Below are 27,488 nucleotides of genomic sequence, written 5' to 3' on the forward strand. Positions count from 1 at the left end.
GAAGTTAGCTCAGAATCTTAAGATAAGTGATTTCAAAGTACTTTACAAAGTAAAATAAAAACTTTTTGAGAGAAAATTCTATAATTAACATTCACAGAAATAATTAAATATGCATCTGGATGTGACTAAACCTTATAAATTTGTCTTGTGTCCTGAGAAGCCCTAAATCAACCAGGAAGGAAATTTCCCTTCTTGCTAAGAGCAGTCCGTGCAAAGTTTCGAGGGCAAATTATTTGATTATTCAACAATTTCTTTATGTAGAGCCACTTCATTACAAATGTACTATGTACAATACAACCAGTTGCTAAGGTACATTTTTAGAACATTTAAACTCTTTTCTCAAATCAGAAAACGCAGTTTTTAAGTTTATAAGTTCACAAACCTTCTTTCTTCCACCGTCACTATACATTTAGATGCGGGAGGTCTGTCCAGCGTCTTCCCCACCACCTGATCCAACTCACCACCAGTTGGTGAACAGTTAACAGCTCAGCCCCTCTCTTTACCTGAGTGTCCACAACATACTGCTGCAGGTCTTGTGATACAATTCCAACATCGATCATCAACCTGCGACCTAGGGTGTCCTGGTACCACCTGCACTTATGGACACTCTTATATTTGAACATTGTGTTCGTTATGGCTAAACTGTGATTTGCATCACTTTGTAAATATGAAGACTGGAGAGGGGGTTCTGGTGGTGGTGTGTGTGTGTCTGTCTGTGGGGGGCGGTATTGTAATGTACTGTTTGAGCTGTCTGTGGATCAAAGAACCCTTTAAATACTAGCTGGAGCCAGCTTCAGCCAGCGTAAAGAACACAATAACAGGACTGTCATTGTGTTCTCTGTTTCCACAGAATACAACCAAAGTTCTGTGGAAAATGCTCTGTTGACTAAGACATTTCCACAGAACTCCTCGTGGCCTCGTTCCAAACATTTCTTTTGAACAGATATTGATCATAAAAAAACACCATACATATTTGTGGTTCATTATGAGGGCACACAATGAAAACATATCCAGTGAAACCCAAAGGTGTGACAGGTATTTCCACTTTACAGTCCAACATTATGTGATGTTTATCAAACCTTTAGAACAATGCCTTTGTTTCTCCCTGTTGAGTTAAGACCTCTAACAAAATTATGCCATCTAGAAGTTGGTCAAATGTGAAAAGTAGGGGTGGAGCTGAACCCGAATACGGTATTCGGAAAGGCACAAATAGCGTGTTTTTTTACAAATACTTATTTCAAAAAAATACTTTAAAAAATATTTGTATTTACGAGCGCAAGCCACTTCACAAGCACATGGCACAACATAGAAGAGCCACCTCCACGGGACCATCTTTGAACAGAGGCGGTGGTTTACGACACCAACTCTCTGCCATCTATAATCCAGTTTTGAGATCCCTCCCCAGACGCCTTAACGCCAACTCACATCCTGGGCCATCTGACCTCAGGAAATCACATGATAGGGTGGGGCCAGGTTTCACAATGAGCTCACTTGAAACCCTGGCTGATTGTGACCCACACCCGTTTTCACACCTTGGCTCATGTGATTAGGTAGAGGATCATCATGGGGTCCTTTTGTCCCTCTTTGGGGGGAAACTCCCACTGGGTTTAAATCTTCTCCCTTCTCTTGTTTGCCTAAATTCCCACATCTGGGCTGAACTCATTTAGCCCAAAGGTCAGCTAATCAAAGGGGTGTGAGCTCACGCCTGCCACTCAGCAGTCTATGAAGATGAATGGTAGATGATCCTGTGGAGCTTGGGCTGTGAAAAATAAGCCCATGTAAATCTTGTATTTTTCTTGTTTTTCCTCTTTGGATTAGTTGGTGTTGCTGCACTTGGTCACATTACCATGTAAGAATCTGTTCTAAGATGACTTTAAATGTATACATACAGTATAAATATATATATTTATTTTTTATTAAAAAGGATAGGGAGGGCTCAGCCAGTCCATTCATACCAGCCGTCCCTGATAGACACACCAGGGATCCTAAATGCTGGCAAGTCCACAGAACTTGTAAAAAAAGAAATGATCACATATATTGAACTCTCTACCTCTCTACCGGGTCCGCATCTTTTTACATTTATTCTTCAAGTTGGTTGATTCACACCAAAGAAGAAAAACTCTGTGGAAGCCCAGCAGGATCTGCTTGGTAAAAAAAAATTACCACTACATTATTGTGCGGTTCACCCATGGTGATGAACTCGAAGACTTGGACATAACTATACAGCAGTATTTACTTGAAGCCAAACCAGAGCTCCGACAAGTCATCCAAAGCTGTGGAAACAGGTTCCACGTCTTCAACAACCGAAGCACAGACACAAAGCAGGTGGAGGAGCTGATTACGAAGATTGACGACATGGTGGCAGGAAATGGTGGCACATACTACACAATGTATAGAGAGGTGGGGGAAAAGAGAGAAATTGGGTGGCATGGTTAAAGAATACAGGTTTATAAGTGAACTATTAGAGAATATTCTGCATTTTAATTTCCTTCTTAAACAACAAGACACTGTAAAGAAATAGAAATGTGTAAATTACTTTTGCCTCAACTAGCACAGACTTATTTTTCTCCCATTGAAAATAAAATAAAATGAATTATGCCAAGGATCTCATGAAGAATAACAAATTTTAAGGATAATTGTGTGCTTTAAGTGTGATGTGCTACTGATAAGTTACTTGTCAGATAGATAGAAAGATAGATAAAACTTTATTAATCCCTCGGGTGGGTTCCTCTGGGAAATTTGGTTTCCAAAAAGCACAGCACCGACAGAAGTTACAGAGTTAAAAATATCTAGTATATGTCAATAATGTAACAAAAGAAGAAGAAAATCTGTGCTGGTGTAAAAGTCCCACTAAATGCGTCTCTCGCTGTACATCTAAACTATATAACGATTAACCGCCAACTGTGAGTTCAGTTTAAATTTTCCTTTACAAATGTGTGTTTGTTTAGGAAGGAAAAACATGTGTGCACACAGTGTTCAGCAATATAGACTCAAAGGCAGCACCAAGACTGGCACGAGACTATTTCCACTGCACTGAGGGTGGAACTCCAGGCCTCGGGGCCGCTGTCCTGCAGCTTTTAGATGTGTCCTTGATCCAACACAGCTGATTTAAATGGCTCATTTTGAACGTTGACATATACATCAAGGAATGGACCAGCCACTGCACTGATGCTTGAACCAGTTCAGAAGTTCATTTCTCATCATGAACCACCAGTTTATGAGCAGACAAACCAAAGTCCACTCCAAGATTCAGCTGCTTGTAGAAGCACGTTTAGCAGCAACAGCTCAAAGTCATTGTTTCTGTATGACTATCAGTCTCACATCATTGGGGAGTCATTGAGGCTCACTCTTCTTTATAATGTTGCTTCACTTCATTGAGCTTTGCACACATTTGTTTCTATTAAGCTGAGGTTTAAACTTTCTAAAATATAAAACCTGCAAGACACCGGTGTTGTGCCAAAAACTGATTGCTCGTATTTAAACTGCTATAAGTAACTTGTTGGGCTATAATATGTGAAACATATGTTAAATGCATCCCTCATGGATGACATAAAGTCATCTTGAGCCACAAACAACATTCCTGTAACAAGGTAGAAGCCGCGATCAGTTTTTGGCAGCGACGTTTATATAACCTTTATTTATGCAGTTTAAAAAAAATCTCATTAACATTAAAAATGTCTTCTGTAAGAGTAAGCTGGCCAAGAGGACAGCAGAAACAGCAGCAAATATTACAATAGTTCAGTAAAAATATTTGAAGTGGGGATAAAGGAGCGGGTTGGTTATAATGTCAGTACAACAACACAGAGTTGTAAAGATACTTGAAAAAACAGATAATTTTTTAATTCTATATAAAACCCCTTTGTAAACGCTGTTCACCGAAGTCTATTTACCAACATACGTAAAGATATTACACATAGAAATACACAGAAACATTGGAAATCACTTTCTGGCACAACACTGTAACCTCTGTAGAGGTGGTATCAATATTAATACTAATACTAATATTAATATTAATATCTCTAAACACTATAAATGTTTCTGTTAAAGTGTGACCAAAGGAAGGAGCTGTGAGAAGTGTGCCTCTCAACCGGTGGCTCGCTCAGTAACGTCTGGCTGTGCAGCTGAAACCTTTTTGACCCACCAACAGTCACACAGACTCCACAAAATCTCACATCCGGGTTTCACTCTTTCAGGCCGAGTCTCTCTAAGAAATTCTAGTTTTAGCTTCAGTTCAAATGCTTCATCTTCTGTGAGTCGAGTCAAATTAGAACAAAACTAAATATAAAACAGGTTTAAACTCTCATCTGATCATTGTGAACATACACAGTGAGCACTCATGCAGCTTAATCAAGACTTTGGTTTTCTAAAAAAGACATCTAAAGATTTGCATGAGGAAAAACTGAATAACACCTTTAAAATGTTCGTTTTTCCCTTTTTAGTTCGACTGTAACCTGATTAATACAAAATATTTTAAAGAAAACATTTTAAATAAAGAAAAACTTGCCTAATGAATCATTTTACCCTGTGATTTCTTTATTTCACAATAGTTTTTACTGATTAAACGTGTTGTTTGTGTTATTGTTACGGCTGCTTGGATGATTTATGATTCAGTTTTTGCTGCATGTTATCATTAAATACTGTTTCGCCTGGTTTGCGAGCAAAATAACGAGACAATGTGATTAGAGCTGAGTATCAATTTCAGTTCCTACAACTGCTTCAATTCCCATTTGATCCCCGATTGGATTAAAGTTTGGAAGTCAGAAATATTCTAATTCTCCTCCTTTCTCAGGACATATCCAGAGAAGGAGCTGTGCTGATTGTATCGTGATGGAAGCAAAGCAGCAAAAGTAAGAGGGAAGTAATGACGATGTGTATCAAAGTAAAGCTTTGATCTTCTTTTGCTTTTACCCGGATGATGGAGAAGGAAACCGGCAGCTTCACAGTCTGTGAAATGCCGGCTTTCATCCCAGACGCCGTGTCCTGTACCTGCCGTCGGGTCGACCATCAGCGCTTTGTGTTTACATCTTTGTGCGTTTACATGCTCTTCGTTGTTCTTTTAGCTGTTTGGCGCTTGTTGAAATAGTTTTGTGAAATTTAAATGTAAAAAATGAATTTAGGATTGAATTAATCGATATCACATTATTCAAACCAACATCGATTTATATGCTTTATTAACTCTTGACTGTGTGATGGTTAATTTTTTAAGCATTTCTTTTTTCATATTTTGCTCTAGGAATCCTGTATATTATAAATGTTGTCGTGATTGTGTGTTTTTGTGTCCTATTTTATTATCTCCACTCTCTGGAGAGCATTCTTTTGTTAAAGAGGCAGTCTAAATTCTTATCACCCACGGAACAATGCACCTGTAATTAATCCGCTCATCAGTGAGGACTTCTAAAGAGTTGGCTTCCTCCTCTCTGGTGCCAGAATGTCTTCTTAGACTGCAGTATTTCACAACCACATGTCTTACAAGTTTAGAATAATGAGTATCCAGTATTACTTAGATGATCTTTGCTTTTGCGTATAGCTTGCAGCCTCTCTCTTCATGCATTGGAAACATACAGTGGCTTGCTAAAGTATTTTGGCCCCCTTGAACTTTCCCACATTTTTTCACATTACAGCCACAAACATGAATCAATGTTATTGGAATTCCACGTGAAAGACCAACACAAAGTGGTGAACATGTGAGAAGTGGAACGAAAATCATACATGATTCCAAACATTTTTTACAAATAAATAACTGCAAAGTGGGGTGTGAGTAATTATTCAGCCCCCTTTGGTCTGAGTGCAGTCAGTTGCCCATAGACATTGCCTGATGATTGCTAATGACTAAATAGAATGTACCTGTGTGTAATCTAATGTCAGTACAAATGCAGCTGCTCTGTGACGGCCTCAGAGGTTGTCTAAGACAATATTGGGAGCAACAACACCATGAAGTCCAAAGAACACACCAGACAGGTCAGGGATAAAGTTATTGAGAAATTTAAAGCAGGCTTAGGCTACAAAATGATTTCCCAAGCCTTGAACATCCCACGGAGCACTGTTCAAGCGATCATTCAGAAATGGAAGGAGTATGGCACAAGTGTAAACCTGTGTTTAGGTTCCCGTTTTGCCTAAGTGAGTTTGTGTTTGGGTCCTACCCTGCCTGCACTCAGCTGCTTTATGACACCATCAGTGCATCAGGAAGATAAATCCAAGTGGTTAGGTGCTTAGTAAATAGTTCAAGCAGCTGAAACCTCAGGAGGAGGAGGTAAAGCAGGAACCATCATGGAAGGACAAACCCTTGTAGGATGAAGCACTAATCATGGCACCAAGAACAAGACCAGTAGAGGCTGGTTTTTACCACACCAGGCAGGACCCTAGGTGCAGTCTGTGCAAAGATGCCCGCCATATAGTCAAAGATATTAAATTGGCCCTCCAGTGAGATGACAGTGCCCGATGTGGCACACAACTTATTTAAGTTTGAGACCCCTGCTGTAACTTCTTACAAATCTGTTGAAGAAATCATTCAGTTCATTTGCCCACCTCACATCCCCCCCAGGCAGAAAGTTCTAACCTTTGTGGCCCGAGATGGTTCTGAGGCCTCTCCAGACCTCGCCAATGTTGTTTTGTTGAAGCTGGTTCTCTATCTTCTGCCTGTAGCTGTCCTTCTCTTTCCTTATCAGTCCCCTCAGCTGTCTCTGCACCCTTTTCAGCTCCTCCTTGTCTCTAGATTTGAATGCCCTCATGGCCAATGATCAATGGTCACGACAATTTGGATACTAATGATCATGGAACTGACCTCACAGCCCATTGTTGGTGCTAGATTCTGTCATTATGCAAATGTACTGTTTATAAGATTGGGGAAACCTGCAGTCTGCTGAGACTGAAGAAGTCACCAGTTGGTGATGAAACATTTCTCCCACTAAAAATGGTATGTCCAGATGAACAGATTCAGCATTCTGGTGCTATTTAAATAATTTTTGAGATAAAAGTAAGGTTGGAGATTGGCCTATAATTAGATAAGACAGCAGGTAAAGTGATGACTTTTCTCTTTTTTATAGTCCCCTCGTGCTTCAAGAGGACCACCGTCCTGAAGAAACCTAATGTGAGCTGTCTCAGTGACTGTCTCCCAAGAGCACTTACTTCCATCATTATGAAGTGCTTTGAGCATATAGTCGAAGTTCACATCACGTCTTCGATGCCTGCTTGACCTGTTTCAGTTTACATGAAGGGCCAAAAAGATTCACAGATCATGCAATAGCATTAGCTCTGCATACTGCCCCCTCCCACCTGGATCGTAAAACACATGCAGTGGTGTGAAAAAGTATTTGCCCCCTTCTTAATTTCTTAGTTTTGTTTTGTTTGTTTTTTTTGCATATTTGTCACACTCACATGTTTCAGATCATCAAACTAATTTTAATATTACACAAAGATAATCTGAGTAAATACAAAATTTATTAAGGGAAATAAGCTATCTGCACCTACCCAGTCCTGTGTGAAATAGTAACTGCCCCCTCTTGTTAAATCATCAATTAGCTGTGATTAAACACAGTTTTTGTCAAGCTCAGTTCAGTTTCACTAGCCACACCCAGACCTGATTATTGCAGACCTGCTGAATGAAGAAATCACTAAAACCAACAAAGTGAAATAGGCTAAAAGATCTCAAAAAGCAACACATCACTTTACAATCTAAAGAAACGATATGAGCAACAAAGTCATTGACATCTATCAGTCTGGGAAGGGTTACAAAGACATTTCCAAGGCTTTGGGACAGCAGAGAGTCATTATCCAAAAATGGAGAATACTTAAAACAGTGCTGAACCTTCCCAGGAGCAGCCTGCCTACTAAAATTACTCTAAGAGGGCACTGACGACTCATTCAGGAGGTCACAAGAAAACAGCCAGAACAGCATCTAAAGAATGTACGGTTACGGTGTAACCTTGGTTCTGTGAGTGAGAGACTATCTCTCCACTCCGTTACATATTCCATATGTACGGGGTAACTCTGTAAGACACCAGTCAGCAGGCGCAAGATTGGCCTGAACTGGCCCTGCAGATGCAAGGACCACAATTGATTGGCCACTCAAAGTCAGCCCATGAACCACCAGGCCGAACGGCAGGAAGCACAGCACCAGTTTGGAACCTGCTGGATGCGAACCTACAACATGCGGGCAATATGCCAGACAGAGAGTTAGCGCCACAGGCTGGAGAACACACACGCCACAGCGAGGTCTGACTGGTGCGTAAACCGGCGAACCGTGGGCAACACGCCAGGGGAACGCAGCAGGCCGAGGTAGGGATGTGACCTGTCCATCCCCAGAGTCAAAGCCGCCCCGTGCCATTGACAGACAGGGAAGGGGGGCCGGCAGCCTAGCCAGCAGAAGTGGAGGGCTAAGCATTGGGAGGACCCGAAGGTCTACTCACAGCACCGAGCAGCCACGATGTGCTGCCCGCAGGCAGATGAGCAATAAAAGCGAACTTGCAAACAAGATACTCATGATCAGTCATTCAGTTACAGCCCACTGAGTGGGCCTGTGCAGGCCGCGTAAGCCGTGACAGGCAGGCGTGCACCGGACAGAGAGCCAGAGCTGCAGGCTGGAGGACTCACACTCACTGGCTGACGAGCCCCGTGTGCACACTCTGCAAAAGATCTCCAGCTGGGGCCTGAGAATCCTCGGGCCAGAACCTGGAATCCCAGGAGCAGACTGAGGAAAGAAGCACAGCTCACTGAGCTGAAGATCGGGAAACCCGCTGGCCGTACAAACCTGCAACATGCGGGCAAGACGCCAGACAGGGAGCCATCGCTGCAGGGTGAGGAACACTCTCTCACTGGCTGATGTATCACACACAGCGAGGTCCAACTGGCGCGTAAACCGGCGAGCCGCAGGCAATACGCCCATCTGGAATGGGGGAGCTGGCGTCCTAGCCCACCAAAAGGCCACATGGGGACTAAACCCGAAGGTTTACCCCAAGGCAGAGTGGCCGCTAAGCACTGTCCACAGAGAGGGGAGCAGCAAGAGTGAACTCCATAAGAGACACTTGTGCACAGGCGGCGCTGCAGGCTGGAGAACACTCACTCACCGGCTGAAGAATCAGACTAGGTGAGGTCCAGCTGGCCCGTAAACTGACGAATGCGGGCAATAAGCCAGGGGAGCACAGCCTATTTAGCCACTTAGGCATGGCAGCTAGCTAATGCCATGACGCACAGTGGATGGCCGAGCAGGATGTGATGCAAGGCCTGTCCTAGGAGCCAAGCTTCCAACCTGCACCGTCCCACAAGGGGAGGGGCTGGTGGCTTAGTCCATGGAGAGTGGAGGGCCCAAGTGGGGAGGCGGCCCAAGTGGGGAGGCGGCCTAAGTGGGGAGGCGACCCAAGGTCCGTCACCAGGGCATAGCAGCCACTCTGCGCTGTCCGCAGACAGGGGACTAGCAAGAGTGGACCCAACGAGACACGTGTGGACAGTCAGGAAGTTTCCATGTAAATTGTAACACATTGGCAATGCACTAGACAGGGAGCCAGCGCTGTGGGCTGGAGAACACTGACTCGCTGGCGGATGTATCAGACCCAGTGAGGTCCAAATGGCGCGTAAACCTGTGCACTGCCTGCAGTAGCAGCACAGCTGCTAATGAGATGGGCCGAGGTAGGGATGCGACCCGAAGGGGGCGGGGGGGCTGGCGGTCTAGCCCGCTGAAAGGCGAAGTGGAGACTTAACCCGAAGGTCTGCCCCAGGGCCGAGTGGCCGCTAGCACTGTCCGCAGAAAGGGGAGCAGCAAGAGTGAACTAGAGAATGAGGCACTTGTGCACAGCTGGTGCTGCAGGCTGGAGAACACATACTCGCCGGCTGAGAAATCAGACACAGCGAGGTCCAGCTGGCGCGTAAACCGGTGAGTGCAGGCAATACACCAGGGGAACACAGCCTGCAGCTGCAGCAGCTATATGCCAGAGAGAAACCTGGCTAAAATAGGCTGAAGAACGCTCACTCGCCATAGCGAGGTCCAACTGGCGCGTAAGCCTGAGAAATGCGGCCAACACGCCAGGGGAACACAGCCTGCAGCTGAAGTGGAGGGCAGAGTCAGGGACATGACTCATCCGGGGGTGTCAGCTCACTGAGCGGGCCCCTGCTGGCCATGTAAACCCGCAACATGTGGGCAATCTCCTAGACAGAGTGCCATCACCGCAGGCTGGAGAACTGTGAACCACTGCCTGAGGTGTCAACGCAGCGTGGCCCGACTGTCATATAAACCTGTGAACCGCGGGCAATATGCCAGGGGAACATAGCCTGCAGCAGGAGCTGGCCACTAGGCCCAACTCAAAGGATGTCAGGGGGGAGGAGGGCGGCTGGAGGACAGCTGAGTCTTAGCTCCAAGTCCTCCCCGTCTCACCTGTATATGGCCGTCTGCGAAGGACTCAAACTGGGGCTGGAGATCTCCAGGGCCCCAAGTTGGAGTCTTGGGGGCAGGGCGAGGCCCAGAAGCTCTGGGCCCCCCTACCCTGACCATATGCCCGCACAGGCACCTCAACAGCAAAGTGGCTGCAGGGTCGACCGGCAGCCTCATCAGGCAGCCCTCTGACCAGAGCCGGGGCTGACAGCCAGAGGTGGCGACAAAAAAATGAGGTGAAAGTATGGCGTGCTCCCATATAAGCGAGGGTAGCTGCGAGGAAGGCGCCAACAGCCGTCCTGCACCGTCTGTGTCCCCAGCCCACCTGCAGCTGTCACTCCAAGTGCCGCTGATGGAGAGTCAAATGGTATTATTTAACAGTGCTTGCCGCTGTTATTCATTTTGCTTGTTTTGCCGTATGTTAAGTGGGTGACTGGACATTTCATTTTGGCTAGCTTGTTTATTAGCAATGACTTATGCCACATTCATGTGCTCCGTACTTTTTCATGTTAGTCAAATAAAGAATGGTTAAAATTCTTTGAGCCTTTAAAAAATGCACCTGATTTGTCTGCTAGATGTGGATGAATGCGGCAAATCTTGCACCACATTTCAGTGCGCTCACTGTTAGCTTCAAGCCATGGCACATCTTGGAGCCACTTTTCTAAAAAAAAGTATTTTCTTCGGCTCTGGCTCCGGTTGGCATTTCTTAGCTGGTGGCGGCACACCAAAGAAGCTGCTTAATGTCTGGGGGTTTTTTTGGACATTTAGCTGGTGACAAGAAACACATGGAAGGTTAAATGACACGGTCAAGTATGCAAAGGCACTTGGTAATGCAACTGTCACTAGGCATTCCTAATTTTTGTCATGCATGCGTACCTGCGTACCAGTTATGTGCACCCCTGTCTATAACACACAGACAAAAAACCACTCACTCAATAACTGCTATCAAATTATCATGTCTGTTCAACCTAACATACATGTTTTAGGTCTGTGGGAGGAAGCTGGAGTACCTGAAGAAAACACACACATGCACAGTTAAAAATGCAAACTCAGCCAAGGCTTTATACTAGGAACCTTCTGGCTGTAAGACAAAAGTGCTAACCACCATACCACTGTGCCACCCATAGTAACTCATATAATAATTGATAATATATGGACAAAAGTATATCCTGGAATACAAATAACATATTCATCCATTACTAAAAATGCATTTAGCTGTCAAATTCTGCAATCTGTATTTACTTACCTAATTCTCTCCCTAACAATCAACAATACAAATTCTCCCAGCCCCCAGAAAGACTGGGTTATCATTTCCACACTGGTTAGCATTTAGTCTATCACGTTTGTTGTTATAGCTAGGAACTACTGCAGGAAAATGGCAAGTTTCTTTAAGGTATTGTTCAGTGTGTTTGTAATGCTTGTAACCCTGGACTATGCTTCTGAAGATGAGATTAAGATGGGAGTCTCTGGGAAATACTAGGTGAGGAGCTATTAATGCCTTCATATACCAGCTGCCATAATTTTGTACAGTTCTATATTGTAAACAAAGCCAGTTTTACACTGTAGAGTTTCCATAGGATTTAGAAGTTTCAGATTTCTTTAGTCATATCATATGATCTTATTTGATCATATATTTATTTGAACATCTTATTTGATGTTCCTACTGCTAAACAAAACAAATTTTGGTTTCTCAAACTATCCATAATTGCTAGTAATAAATGCATTGGTTTGTAGATACACCTTCTGTATCTTCATACAAAAAATCAGAACAAAAATATATGAATAAATACATTTTTCAGAAGAAAGCCACATCTTGATACATGCTGGTTTAACATAAGAAGCTAAAATATGTTCCACTATGTTACTGGTTGAATCTCAGATTTGTTTAACATATGCGGATATAAATTAAGTGTGAAACCATTGCTTTAATGGTGGCCCTTGGCTGGTGGTATGTGAGGAAACATTTATTCCATTGAGTGTACCTTTGCTTCAAATAAATAACTAATACTTTTTAACTTTTTTAAAGGAATGTCCTATTAAACAAAAAAAACAAAATAACAAATGCAATAAAAACCCAGTTCTTCCTCTCTGTAAATATTTCACTGAAATTCCGTTTAAAAGAAAGGGTAAGCACTCTCGTCACCTGACCACTTTTTAGCCAATGAGCTTCAGTTTTCACCCCTCCCCCCTCACTTCGTGACTTGAGTTGAGGAGTATTGACGCTTGGCTGTGAACTGGTGTGGAGATGCTAACAGGTAACTTTAAACTTTTGAATTTTTCCAGCTTTGTAGTCCAGCAACCAGTTAGATTTAGTTTTGTCAAGGTTTTTCTTTGATGTATGTTCCTTGATTAAGCTTTGTATTTCAAGCTAATTCAAAGGCTAAATCTAGCTTTTTTTGATGACACGTTATGTATTTATTAGTCAAGGTTAAATACCTAGTCTAACACATATGTTTTTAGTTAAACTGTGGCATTTGAAATTACTGCGATGTTATTATTTACTCATCCCACTGTCTCCAGATTTTAAGCAATGCTGCAATATACGTGACATGCTAGTATTGAGACAAATTTAAGATAACCGTGGTAGCTAACATTTGATTATCTGAGGCCATGTGATCTGCACTCTCTGGAGTGCAGATCACATGGCCAATTTATGATCTATCAGCAACATGCCTATCAGTTTTTTAAAATGTCAGTTTATTAAAATGCCAAGAAAAACCGGAGTGAAGATGTCATCACGTTTAGTGCAGGAACAAAGATAGATAGATAGATAGATAGATAGATAGATAGATAGATAGATTTTTACCTCTTCTTCTATATCGTGGTGAATAAATGAACAAGAGCCGATCAAACAATTATATGACTGTTTTGGTGGTTTATTAATAGGGAAACTTGTGGGAGTGATGGCAGGAGAGAGCGGTGTCTATAACAAGTTTTGAGATGTGAGAGATTTGTGACATTAAGTGTGTCTGGAGTGTATTGTTAGTTTGTAGTTAAATCTGGGTTTGATTGTTTTGTGTGTCAAAATGGTGAGGTGAATGTCACCCTGACCCTGGCTAAAAAGCTACCAAAGGCAGACTGAAATCTAAACGCTGTCTCCAGGTGTGCAACAGGAGGAGTGATACACTACCTTTTGTCAGGCCTGTGGTATGTCCCTCTGTTCTGTCTTGTGGTGGACAGGAACAATTTTGATGAGTGGCACAAATAATTTGTGTGACACCTGATTGTTTGTAAATAATAATAAATAATAATAAATTTTATTTATAGCGCATTTCAAGACACCCAGGGACACTTTACAATAGGATGAAACGCATAATAGAACAATGACAAAAGAAGGAAGAATAAAAACAAAAGTACAAGATAAAATTAACAAACAGTGGGTTCACAGTGGACATGCAAATTTGAACAGATGGATTTTGAGTTGAGATTTAAACTGTGGGAGAGAACCAATGTTTCTTATATCTGGGGGTAGAGAGTTCTACAGCCTGGGAGCAGAGCAGCTAAAAGCTCTGCTTCCCATGGTGGTGAGGCGGAAAGAAAGCACAGCAAGCTGGATAGAAGAAGAAGATGGAAGTGAGCGGGCAGAAGAGATAGTGCTTAACAGGTCAGAAAGGTAAGGAGGAGCAAGGTTATGAAGGGACTTGAAGGTGAGCAGAAGAAGTTTGTACACTATCCGGAATTTCACAGGGAGCCAGTGAAGTTCCTGAAGAACAGGGGTGATGTGCTGGTAGGAGGGGGTTCTGGTAATAATGCGAGCAGCAGAGTTCTGAACCAGATGAAGCTTATGGAGGAATTTATGGGGGAGACCATGCAAGAGAGAATTTCAGTAGTCAGTACGGGAGGTAACGAGACAATGGACAAGAATGGACGGAGACTGGGTGGAAGAGAAGGACTTAATCTGTTTATATTGCGTAGATGGAAATAGGCAGAACGGGTGAGATTATTGATGTGAGATTTATAGGAAAGTGAACTATGTAGGATGACACCAAGGCTCTTAACCTGAGGAGAAGGGAAAACCAGTAAATTTGTAAATAACCTTACAAAAACCACCTGAGGAATTTCCTGCATTTTTATGTAAATCGTTGTATATAATGTGGTTTGTAAAATGTGTAAATATGTTTTAGAAATGTGAAATTAAGTAATGAGAATGAATCGCTAAACGTCTTTGTGATTTTCATAGTGAAAAGTATAACCTTAACCTACTCTGATTTTATGATTTTGGGTCAGTTATGTCAATACAGTATGTCAAAATTAGAGGTTATTGTGTAAAGAATGATGACAAAGAAGGCAAGGAAAACTTTTTTTTAAAGGGGAAATATAAAGGTAAAATTTAAAAGTAGTCGAAAACAGCCAATTATACCCTTGACTCAAGAGGGTTAGTACCTCCTGTAAAAGATCAGTTTTCACTGTAAACTACAGTGATGAAGTATTACACAAATTGTACTATTATTTTTTCTTTTTCTGAAAAAGTGCATTCCAATGAGGCAGCCAACAGAAGTTTAAACCCAAAGATGAAGCGTATACTCCCATGGCATCGTCCTCCCTCAAAGATGATAAGCAGGTAACTAATTTTCTGCTGTTCTTATTATGGCAAAAATAACACAACATAGTTGTTTGGATGTTGATAGTGAGGTTGGTAGACACAGTTCTTACAATGCTGGTTAATGTAAGATACATACATTGTGAGGACTGTGTGTGGAATCTGTCGGGTGTTATTTAGTTTACACTGAGGAATTAATTTTCTATCAATATTACTTCATTACATTTGGCTCATTTATGTCACTAACCAGTGTAGCTACATAACTGTATTGTAAAGTCTCAACGTATCTGTGTTGAATGGATGTTAATGCCCTTTTGTATTTGTTTGCACTACGTTTCAGGGCACACCGATCGTCCTCATGTTGATACGCCCATGGCATCATCCTCCCTCAAAGATGATGAGCAGGTGACCAATTTTCTGCTGTCGTTATTATTGCAACAAGACCACATTTGTTTATATATATGTATATGTATATGTATGTATATGTATGTATATATGTATATGTGTATATATATATATACACATATATATGTATATGTGTGTGTGTATATATATATATATATATATATATATATATATGTATATATATGTATATATATATATATATATATATATATATGTATGTATATATATGTATATATATATATGTATATATATGTATATATATATATATATATATATATATGTATGTATATATATATATATATATATATATATATGTGTATATATATATATATATATATATATATATATGTATATATATGTATATATATATATATATATGTATATGTGTGTGTGTGATGGCTCCAATACAAATCTAAGAATAAGGTTTGTCTTTGCAAATTGCATTGAGCTGGTTCTCAAATTCAGGTCTTTGTGTTTTGTGATGTTCGATTTCTGTCATAAGACCACGTTTGTTAACTATTAATTTTAATACACACTAGTAGTGTATGAGTTTAGCCATGTCCCACTTATTCATTTTTGGCCCTATAATATACTTTGGTGACAGGTATGTGTGTCGTATAGCTAGTGTCCTCACAAATCCTGTTGGGTGTTAAAATGTCTAATATTTTCATAGGCGGGGCTTCTCACCTAATTATCTATGTCCTGATAAGGTTGCAAAAAAACAGGTTCTTATATCTCTAGTTGTGTTGCGTGTATAGGAACTTTGAAGTGAGATCTGTGCTCTGTGGCTCAAAACAGATTTTTTGACGTATTCAGCATCTCTCAGGGACAAGCGGAAAGTGGTGTCCCCATAGTCCACCACCTGGGCTGGTTTGGAAAAAGTGTACTTGCAATACATAGAAACCCGTATAGGTGTGTGTGTGTGTGAGTGAGTGTGTGAGAGTGTGAGAGAGAGAGAGAGAGAGAGAGAGAGAGGTAGGTTAAACTCTGTGAAACCTTGGTTTTCTTTCTTTTATTGTAAGCAAAGCTGTGTTAATTAGTTCATCGATGTGGGAGCAGGTAGGGGTTCTCTGCCATTTTTGTTTCAATCGTTTTCTCCTGTTTTTGGTTAGACAGGGAGCTCAGCCATTGTATTTTGTTTTGGTTAGAGAGTTCTTGGTTTGATTTTTAGCTAAAGGGGGTGTTTTGTTTGTTGTCTTGGCCTTGGAGACCCTGAAGAAAAGAGCTTCCCGGTGTTCATTTTTACTTTAGTAGTTTTGTGCAATAAATCGTGTTTAATGACATCTATTTTCCAGTAGTTTATGTTTTCTTTTTTCACTTTGTGTTACCCCCCCCAGTCAACACTTCATTTTTAAGTGGGGCGTAACAGCTCTGCTCTCATGTTTTAGTCTATGAGTAGCTGCTGTTATAGCGCTGATATGACTGAAGTTCCTTTAACAGCAACAGCAGATTTCCCCTTTATTGATTACAGAAACCAAATCACACCCATTATTTACCTGTTCTGGAAAATGACAAACAAAGAGTTTGAAGTTTGAAATATTGTATAATAGGAAGTCTTTTTTTTTTTTTTTTTTATGAATAAAAACTGTTAAAAGCCTAAAATCTTATTGGCGACTGAATGGACAGGCCCCAGGGTGTCTGTTAGACCTACTGCAGCCTTATATGCCCGCTACAGCTCTAAGATCACCAAGGTGAGGCTGGTTCTTAGAGGTGATCGTGCATTTACTCACTGGATTTTAATAAACATGAGAGTTATTTACTTATTTTTTATTAGCTATTTGGCATTGATGTTAATTGATATTGCTATTTTATTGTGTAATTTGTATGTTTGTACAGCACCACTGTTGTAATTAAAAGTGCTAAATAAATAAATAAATAAAAAAACAACGTTCTGCACATTTTCACTTTGATTTCAACCTTTATTTGGATCATTTTTACAGACAAACTCTGAAAGAACATTTCTTTATTGTCACGCTGTTTCAAATAAAGTTTAAACCCCGCCCCTACACAGGGGCGTGTCCACAGTGGGGGCACCGACCCCATTGGGCGGCAGCGTGGATAGGACCAGTGCTGGAATGTAACAGAGTACGTTTACTCGAGTACTTTACTAATTGAAGTATTCCTATCAGGATGTGTCAGACATGATTGGAGCTGTGAGGATTCAGGTGTGAAGACGTTTGAACACAGCCACAGGTAAAACACTGCCCAGGTAATCACCAGCAGGACCTTTAAACCTTGCTGGGTGGATCTCTGGAGCTCCAAGAAAGTCCACAGCTGAGGGGAACTTGTTTTTTGGGGCCTGGGTCACAGCGAGGACGTCAGTGGAGTCCATGTTTAAGCCTCTTTGGGGAGAACGGGGAAGCTGAGCTGTTACTGTCTGAAATAAATAGCATGAATATGATTATTGTACAGAGCACAAAGCAGAAGGCCACGTTGCTTCAGTTCACGTCTTATTTGGTGTGTTTTCACTGAGGGTTGGGTGGCAGACACGTCTGAGCTCAGTCTGCTGTCAGAAACACTGCAGCACTCCAGGAATTCACTCTCACTCTTTCAGAAAGTCCCACAGGAGCCAAACAGCAGCCATAAAGGCGCTTCCTGCTGGGACGCTCGGCCTCACACCACAAGCAACATGTTCACAAAAACACTGAGCACAGCTTTTATTGTGAAATATTAGGAGGATGCTGAGTAAAATTCAGGGAAATGAAGGACGCATTTGGAAGACTTCAAATTTGAACAGCCTTCATCGCGTCCATGTGATATAATTTCCAACAAATGTGGCATTCGAAGCGTCCTCTCCCTGAATTTGGAAACACCCAATGTGATGCTAGAGAGCAGGAAGAACCAGTCTCAACAAGAGACACACACACCTGATTTCCTGTAACTGCAGAGGGGAGGAGCCACCCGAGCAGGTAATAAAAGGAAGAGAAACAGCTGAGCCTCCTTCAGAGCAGCAGGAGGACGGTGGAGCTGAGGCAGGTGAGTGTTAACACCACATTGTTGTAGTGTTGCTGTCAGAGTCTCTGAGTGTGTTTGTGTGACTGTAGAGCAGGGGTGTCAAACTCAAGTACACAGTGGGCCAAATTCAAAACTGGAACAAAGTCGCGGGCTAACATTAATATTTATTGAAATATATTTATTCCTCCAGATTTAAGAATGAATCTTTTCTTATGGACTCAAACACGTTTTGCTGAAAAACTGAATATGGAACAAGCAAAGCTTAATACTAAACAATATATATATTAGCTGTATAATACCAGCAGGCCAGCTCTAATAATCTGGTATGGCTTCAGAGTTTGACACCTATGCTGTAGAGGGAAGAAGAAGAGTCACAGTGAGCTCTGTAGCTGTGATTGGCTCAATAATCACCTTCAATGGACTGAACGCAGAGAACGAGCCGAGGAACCTGACAAACCTGTTTGTGTGTGTGTGTGTGTGTGTTTACCCGTTTAGACGTCTTTGTGAGGACAAAGAGTTGGTATGCTACTATACTTGTGGGGACCAATAGAGTCCCACAAAATGCCCGTCCCCACGAGTTTGAAGATATTTTTGAGGCTTTTTGGTGTCCTCACTAAAGAGTGTGTGTGTGTGTGTGTGTGTGTGTGACAGTTTGGCATTTATCATAAAAATTAGATGTCATCTGCTCGGCACCATCGCCGAGGGGAGATCTTAAACTTCTTAAAAGCACTAGAAAATAGTTCTGTTGCAGATGGGTTAAATACACAACAATGGGGTGTTGGAATAAGAGGAGGAAAATGGCAGTGAGATAAAAATATATCAAACACAACAGTGAAAAAACAGCATCACATGTTTCCATGTTTAGGACCGGTAACCCTAAAGAAAGCACAAGATCCAGCGTATGAGCCTGTTTCTGGGTGTAGATCAGTCTCATGATAAACAGGCTCAAGAACGTCTCTGGGATTACTGCTGTTGTTTTAAAAGGGTTTATGTCATATTTATCTGAGAGATCTTTTACTGTTCGTATGAATCAAATGATGTCCGAATCAACAGTTGTGCCTTGTGGGGTACCTCAGGGATCCGTCTTGGGTCCAATGTCCTGTGCCTGCCTGCTCCCACTTCTCTGTGTTTGGTTTTAGGTTTGTTTTTGTTAGTTGTTTAAGTTTATTCTCGCCTCGCCGTTTCTGTTTTTCATCCTCCTCACTAAATAAAGTTCACTCTCGTCACTCGTGACAGTAAGAGGTTGATCTTTGTCACAGACACTTCTTGGAATGTGGTTTTGTGAGTTTTTGGAACAAAACAGGAGGAGCAGGTCTGTAGATGAGAGGAAGAAAGAACGAGGAAAAAAACGTGTGTGTGTGTGTTGTTCAGCTGGTCTGGGTGTGGTTCTTGATCAGACTGGTGTTCAGAGCTTAGATAAAGGTGCACAGGGATAAGAGAGGGGCTGCTGATGATCATGTCGATATTTCAGGGTCTGCATGCAGCTCTGCAGGTACCCACAGACTCTGCTGTACTTCATGTTTCTGTATCTCAGGATCAACTTTGAATCGTTTTCTGCTCCTGAAGCAACTGAAGTGACTCTAAAGAATTTTAGCTCCTCCTCTTTGTGGTTAGGCCAGACATCCTGGTTTTCACACTACTGTGACAAATAATAAAAATATATAAACATAGTCATTTTATGTAGTAATGTTTAGAACTATAGTGCTCTGACAAACCATTAAAAACAGATCTGTAAACTGAGAAGCAGAAAACCAACGAGCTTCACTTTAGTTTCATCTTGTCACCACGTGGCTCAAAAGCCGCAACAGAAACAAGGAGACGAAAACCTGAATTTCAGTGAGAAGAGGTTTTATCTTAAATACATAGCAAGTTGGCTAAAGTAGCTGTTACTACCAAGGCAGGGGCTAGTGAGCCTCCTCCTGAAAGCCTGCCTCAGGTATGCTTTTATCCAAAGCTGACTCGGTGTGGCCCATCGGCACCAGCTGAACTCACTGAGGAGATTAGGGGCTGCAGAGGGGCCTAAGAATCTTTAGAGAGGAGAAAACACAAAGACAAGGATTTCAGTCTGTAGATGTGCAAAGCTGGTAGAGACAGACCCTAAAAGACTGGCAGCTGGAACTGCAGCAAAAGCTGGTTCTACAAAGTATTGACTCAGGGGCTGAATAATTACGCACACCCCACGTTACAGTTATTTATTTGTAAAAATGTTTGGAAACATGTATGATTTTGGTTCCACTTCTCACGTGTTCACCACTTTGTGTTGGTCTTTCACCTGGAATTCCAATAACATTGATTCATGTTTGTGGCTGTAATGTGGGAAAGTTCAAGGGGGCCGAATACTTTTGCAAGCCACTGTAAACACAGTGAGTGCAGAGCAGAGGTGGCAAAAGTACAGTCAGGGGTTCATCCTACAGCACGATAATGACCCCAAACATCAGTCCAAGCTGTGCCAGAACTACCTCAGGAAGAAAGAACAAGATGGTGAGCTTGAAAACATGGAGTGTCCAGCACAGTCTCCAGACTGAAACCCCATCGAGCTGGTTTGAACTGGACAGAAGACTGAAAGCAAAGCAACCTACATGGTCCTTACCATCGGTGACCCCGGCTGTTTGGGACTTTATTTTGGCCTCAAACAGCGCTGCCTTCTTCCTGTTTACCCGACGTCATCGGAGCACGCTCACCCGAAGCTGCTTTATTGGTCGCCATGCCGACGGGATACGAGGGGAGGTGGAGCAAATATGAACCTACAAATACTGCCTGCTACCACGGATGGACAGACAGTTAAATTAGCTCTCTTAAACACAAGATCTGTATCAAATAAAACTCGTGTTCTTCGGGACTTCTTTGGTACTCATAAGCTGGATGTCATGCTCCTAACTGAGACATGGCTGCGCGCTGGTGAAGTGGCTCCTTACTGGAACTTTGCCCCTCCGATGCCAGCTTCTTCAGCTCCCCCAGGTTAGGAGGGGGGCGGGGTAGCCTCTATCATCAAAGACTGTTTTAAATGCAAACAGATACAAAGTCCTGGTGTTTTTTCCTCATTTGAGTCCCAACTGCTGACTTTAGGCTGTCCTGTGGTTCTAATTATAGTCATCTATCGTCCACCTAAATATAATGACTTGTTTATTTTGGAATTTTCAGACTTCTTGACATTTTAAATTACATCTACCTGATGTGTTGGACCCTATTTTTACCCAGGAGTTATGTGTGGACACCTTGACTGCGAATCTTAATAATACACTTGTTGAACTACTGGACTCTGTTGCTCCCGTAAGGAAGTTGAAATGTCAAAAAAGGAACCCTATGCCCTGTTAAATGAGGAGCTCCTGAACTTGAGAAGAAATTGTAGAAAAGCCGAGCGTCACTGGAGATCTTCCCGACTAGAAGTATTTCTCCAGGCTTGGAAGGACTCATTGTCTTCTCTTCAATCAGCGATGTCGACAGCGAAAGCAAATTATATCTCAAATCTCATCATGAGCCTTAAACATAACTCAAAACTCTTATTCAACAAGTGTCGCAACTTACAGAGAGTAAGTCAACTCTCTGCTGTTCTAATCTGATGGCTCATAACTTTCTTACATTTTTCAGAGACAGAGCTGCAACACGTAGGAATCAGATTACTCCCTCCTCAAGCTGTTCATTAGACTACTCGGCTGCTTTGCCTGTTGGTGCTGATAAACTGTTCTCTGACTTCAAGGTTATTTCCCTGTAGAGATGGCACGATACCACTTTTTTATGTCCGATACCGATGTCATAAATTTGGATATCTGCCGATACCGATATGAATCCGATATAGTGTATTTTTTAATCAATAAAACTTTTTTTTTTTTAATATCTTGCTTTTTTATCAATCTAATAAACTTAAACCTGCTCCATCCTCCCTATTCTGGTATTTTAAAGAGTAAGCAACCTAACTAATAGGGCTCTAAAACTCCCAGCAAAAAAATAAATAAATAAAAAATAGGGAACCACCCTCCACCTCATGATGCTTAATCGACAATCAACTTTAATTTGATGCAGTGTGAAAAAAAAAATGCACAGAAATCAATTATTTTTCAAGAATAATTAAATAGATTCAACATCTTTCTTCAACAGAACTGCAGACTGCACAGATGGTACCCAAAAGAAAAAGTACTATAGCTTACTAGGGTATATTAGACTTAACAGTTACTATATACAGTAATGGACTTCTATACATTTTACATAAGATTAAAACTTTGGGTGTAAGATTCGGATAATTATTTATTAAAATCTCGACATTTTAAATGAGAATAAGAAAGAAAAGTATGTCTTTGTGCCCCCTTTTCCCTGTTCATGCCCTATCGGCCCCCCTGGCTAAACTTTGCTAGATCCGCCCCTGCACAGTTACGTCAGCTGCAAAGAAAAAGATCCTGGTGTAGAAAGTAATATTAAATAAATTCTAACAACAGCTGATCAAGCTTAAACGTGCTGCTGTTGTTCAGCCACTGGTTTCCTCTTTCTGGTGCAAAGTGGGCCAAAAACAAACAAGAGAGACTGACTCGTGACAGAAAAGCAGATCAGCTGATCATTGATCGGAGATGAAATGCCGGGTTGGTAGCGAGGCTACAAATACACACAGCCGCTCTATCACGTGACACATACTGCTGTGACGCGCTACGGTTACGAGCCGAGTTACACCATGTCGCAAGTTCTTGATATTTAATGGATCGGATTACATTTTTTATTTCTCTCCAATATCCGATCCAGTAACTTACGTCAGTATCGGACCGATACGTAATATTGGTCCATTTCTATTTCCCTGACTGGATTAACTAAGGTTGTAAAAGCAGCTCGATGTACAACCTGTTCTTTGGATCCTCTACCAGCCTGGGCTATAAAGGAACTGTGGTCAGCATTAGGACCCTACATTCTGTTTCTTTTAAATACTTCACTGACGACTGGAGTCTTTACTGAATGTTTTAAATCAGCTGTGGTAGTGCCGATCTTGAAAAAGCCCGGACTGGATGTTGACATGGTCGCAAACTATAGACCCATCTCACATCTGTCTTTTTTATCTAAAATCTTTGAAAAAGTGGTTTTTAAGCAGCTCACGGAGTATCTGTCAACAAACAATCTGTTTGAAGCATTTCAGTCTGCTTTTAGACCAAATCACTCCACAGAAACAGCTTCAGTCAAAGTGGTAAATGATCTGCTGGTAAATGCAGACAACGATCGCACTTCAGTTTTATTACTGCTGGATCTAAGTGCTGCGTTTGACACTGTGGATCACTGCATTTTATTGGATAGGCTCGAACATTTTATTGGAATTACAGGAAATGTTTTATCATGGCTGAGATCTGACCTGCTTGGGAGGTCTCAGACTGTTAGTTTTAAAAATGATCTCTCAGACCTGTGCAGTGAGGCATGGGGTCCCTCAGGGCTCCGTAGTTGGACCATTGCTGTTTTCTATGTACCTGCTGCCTCTTGGTGTTCTTTTACGTTCTTTTAATGTAACCTTTCATTGTTACGCTGATGACCTGCAGCTTTATGTTCCTTTAACCATTGGAAATTGTGCTGAAGTCTCTAAACTAGAATGTTGTTTATCTGCAATTAAGGGCTGGTTATCAGATAATTTCTTGCTCCTAAATACTGATAAGACAGAGTTGATGGTCATTGGGCCACACAAATTTCAGCACTTGTCCCAAAATTTCATCTTGAAAATTGATGACAGTGTCATAAATTGCAGGAACAAGGTAAAAAACTTGGGTTTGTGGTTTGACATGGTGCTCTCCTTTGAATCTCGTGTAAAAGAGATAACAAAGACCGCCCCTTATCATTAGAGGAACATCGCCAAAATCAGACAGGTTTTGTCAAGCGACACTGCAGAGGTTCTTGTCCATGCATTTGTGTCTTCACATATTGATTATTGTAATGCTCTTCTTTCTGGGCTACCAAAGAAAAGTTTTAGAGGTCTACAGATGGTGCAAAATGCAGCTGCTCGCATTTTAACAAGAACTGGGAAATTTGAGCACATTACCCCTGTACTGAGATCTCTTCACTGGCTACCTTGTCAGGTTCGAGCAGAGTTTAAGGTCCTGCTGCTCACCTACAAGGCTTTAAACGGATCGGCACCTTCATACCTCTCCGACCTTTTACACCTTTATGTTCCATCTCGTGCTCTCCGATCTCAGGACTCTGGTCTTCTAAAAGTTCCTAGAGCCAGAAAAAAGACAGTTGGAGAGCTTTTTCTTTTCATGCCCCGTTTCTGTGGAACAACCTCCCTCAAGATATTCGGCAGGCTGCTCTGTGGAGGTTTTTAAAACTAAGTTGAAGACACATTTGTTCACCCGATCCTACATGTCTTAATTCTGTGGCTTTTAGTTTTTACATTTTTATTGTTTTTAACTTGTATTGTGTCTTTTACCTGTATTTCTATGTATTGCTCTTATTTTTTTATCTCTTTAGTTGTACAGCACTTTGTTTGAAGGCGCTTTATAAAGTTATTATTATTATTATTATTATTATTATTATTATTATTACAAGGTAAACATTTATGGGAACATCTGCTACAGATGTGGGAGAATATTTGATTTCTATAGTAGACAGAAGCCACGGGTGTGTTCAGTCAAACGTTTAGAATAAACTTTGGTCTATAAATGTGTTTCAGGATTTATTTTTAACTCCAACTGCTTATTTGTACTATGCTTTCATTTCAGAGTGCAATGAGAAATAAAAAGGATATTTTCAATAAAACTGTCACGATCCTGGGTCTGTGACTCAGTGTTTTCTGTTGTGTATTGTTAATCTTTGATTTCATGATGTATCTTTGTTTATTCTTACGTTTTGGTTCTGTGTTTTGTTGTACCTCTAAGTTCAGTCTATGTATTTCCTGCTTTGTTGTGAAGGTCCGTGTCTCATGTCAGTGTGTTTAGTTTGCGTTTCCTCTGTCTCGTCTTGTCAGTCACTCCCAGCTGTGTCCTCCTCCTGTGTCTCATTCCCTCGTTATCCCTCTGCGTATTTAAGCCTTGTGTTTGCCTCTGTTAGTTGCTGGTTCGTCTGCGTATCTCCCGCCGTCGTCTCAGGTTGTCTCTCTGTGTCTGGTTTGTTTCTATTAGTTTTCCCAGTTTAGGTTTTTGCTTAGTTTCCATGCTCACCTTTGCCATTTTTGTTTGTATCACCATGTGATGAATAAACTCACTTGCATCTGAGCTGTCAGCATAAAGGGTCCTTTAATAATTTACACACTGTTCGCAAACCGTGACAAAAACACTGGAAAAATTGGGCTGTTCTAAAACGTTTGACGGGTAGTGTATATATTTAGTTTATATATTTTCTTTATTTATATCGTTTGTTTTGTAGCAAAGTGTTACTTGGATACTTCTCTATGTGCTTCTTTATGTGCAATTTTGTTGCATTCTGAGCCTTAGAAATTTATTGGTGGTAGTGATGAACTGCTGTTAGAATCATGTTAAATTGTTAAAATCAGACAATTACCTCTCCAGCTGTTGTTACAGTCTTTGTGTTTATCGGATCCTTACAGGGTAAAAGATGACGACACCTAAAAGGAGGATGAACAAGAATGATCTGTTGGAGAATTTAAATAAAACCATCCCAGATCCCAAAGGTAAGTCAGGGAATGACTAAACAAAAAACACAAACAATAAAAACATTAGTTAACATTACACAGGTGCCATTACCATCCATATAAATAATAAATCCAAAACACTTGCCAACACTTTCAGGAGTGAGAGACTGCAGAAAGCCAACAGTTCGTTTTATGCATCTGCACAAATAACCTCCTGTGTACACATGAATATCTGCTCTTTGGGTTGGTTTGATTAAAATGGGACCAGCAGCAGGTCTTCTGCCCATATTACAGATTTATATTGTCCGATTGGTTTTAGAGCTGTTTTATCAACATAAATGAGGCGACAACAACAGTTTGGGACATGTCACAAATATGATCAAAGTGCTTTTTCTTAAATCTATTTACCAGTTGAAGGTAAATTTAAAAAAAAAAAAAAAGGCTGCCATTTCTTTCTGCTGTTTGGAGACCCAAACAAAAAAATGCCCAGACAGTAAATGCTTTTTATTATGGTTGATAAACAGGACACAAAGGTGATTGGTCAAAGGTTGGAGGAAAGCCACAGTTCTCCTTATATGACTGAAATCTCAGCTCACGTTTTTTCTTCTGCAGCTTTCTGGGAGAAAAGAAACTTGAAATTCTTTCATTTATTCTACATATTTATTCATTACTGGCTCCATAGTGTTGTTTATGTAATATGTGAAATGTTGCTAGTATTGATTTGGTGCTGTATAAATAAACATAATTAAATCGAATGTGTCTCTATAAAACCTGCCCTCAGTTATAACCAGTGTTGGGTAAGTTACTTTAAAATAGTAACTTAGTTACATTACTAGTTACTTCTATCAAAAGTAACTCAGTTACTTCAAGTTACTCGTTACTTTCAAAGTAACTAGTTACTAGAGAAAGTAACTTTGGTTTTACTCAGAATTCTCTTGTTAATGTGTTGCTTCCATAACTTTGCCAGTCTTCTAGCTTGCTTACTTGCCACAGTGCACTGTGCCACCTACCAATAGAAAGGAAAAGATAATGTGCATATTTCCACGAGAGAAATCCCACGCCTGGACCGTCGCTGACCGCCGCCATGATTCTAGCCTACGTCACAGCGTCATGTGCGCCTTTTACATCCAACACAAAAACTGCAGTCGTGGTGCTTTGATTGTACTCAGAACTTGGAAATTCTGCCTTCTGAATAGGAAGATGTAGGTAACACCAGACTGCAGATGAGCTGCATACAGGGCTGGACTGGGACAAAAAATCATCCCGGGCGTTTTGACTAGAGACTGGCCCACCATTATAGGAAAAATCATAAAGCCTTTGAATGAAAACAAACGCTGCTGTGACAGTGATGTTCACTGTCTTGATGGTATATATGCATCAATCTATCAATCCTTTGTTGTAAGATTCAGATAATTATTTTTTAAAAGCTAGACATTTTAAATGAGAATAAGAAAGAAAAGTATTTCTTTGTGCCCCCCTCTCCCTGTTAATGCCCTACCTGGCCCCCCTGGCAAAACTTTGCTAGATCCGCACCTGCACAGTTACCAGCTGTCAGCTACCTAAAAAAGGATCCTGGGGTTATCTGTCTCTCAGAAACAGTTCATAACTTCCCTTCAACTCATTCATGTCACCTAAAAGGTAAACCTGTTTCTCCATCACCTGTTCAGCTCTGATGATTCAGT

At 41.3% G+C, this 27,488-nt stretch overlaps 1 pseudogene; it reads left to right on the forward strand.

Annotated features, from left to right (window-relative positions):
• Nucleotides 1-985: 985 nt before the first annotated feature.
• Nucleotides 986-2,521, forward strand: LOC148101673 (uncharacterized; annotated as a pseudogene).
• The last annotated feature ends 24,967 nt before the right edge of the window (nt 2,522-27,488 follow it).

Source organism: Neolamprologus brichardi, chromosome 9, assembly GCF_056152115.1.
Source record: "Neolamprologus brichardi isolate AB-2024 chromosome 9, ASM5615211v1, whole genome shotgun sequence".
NCBI classification, from domain to species: domain Eukaryota; kingdom Metazoa; phylum Chordata; class Actinopteri; order Cichliformes; family Cichlidae; genus Neolamprologus; species Neolamprologus brichardi.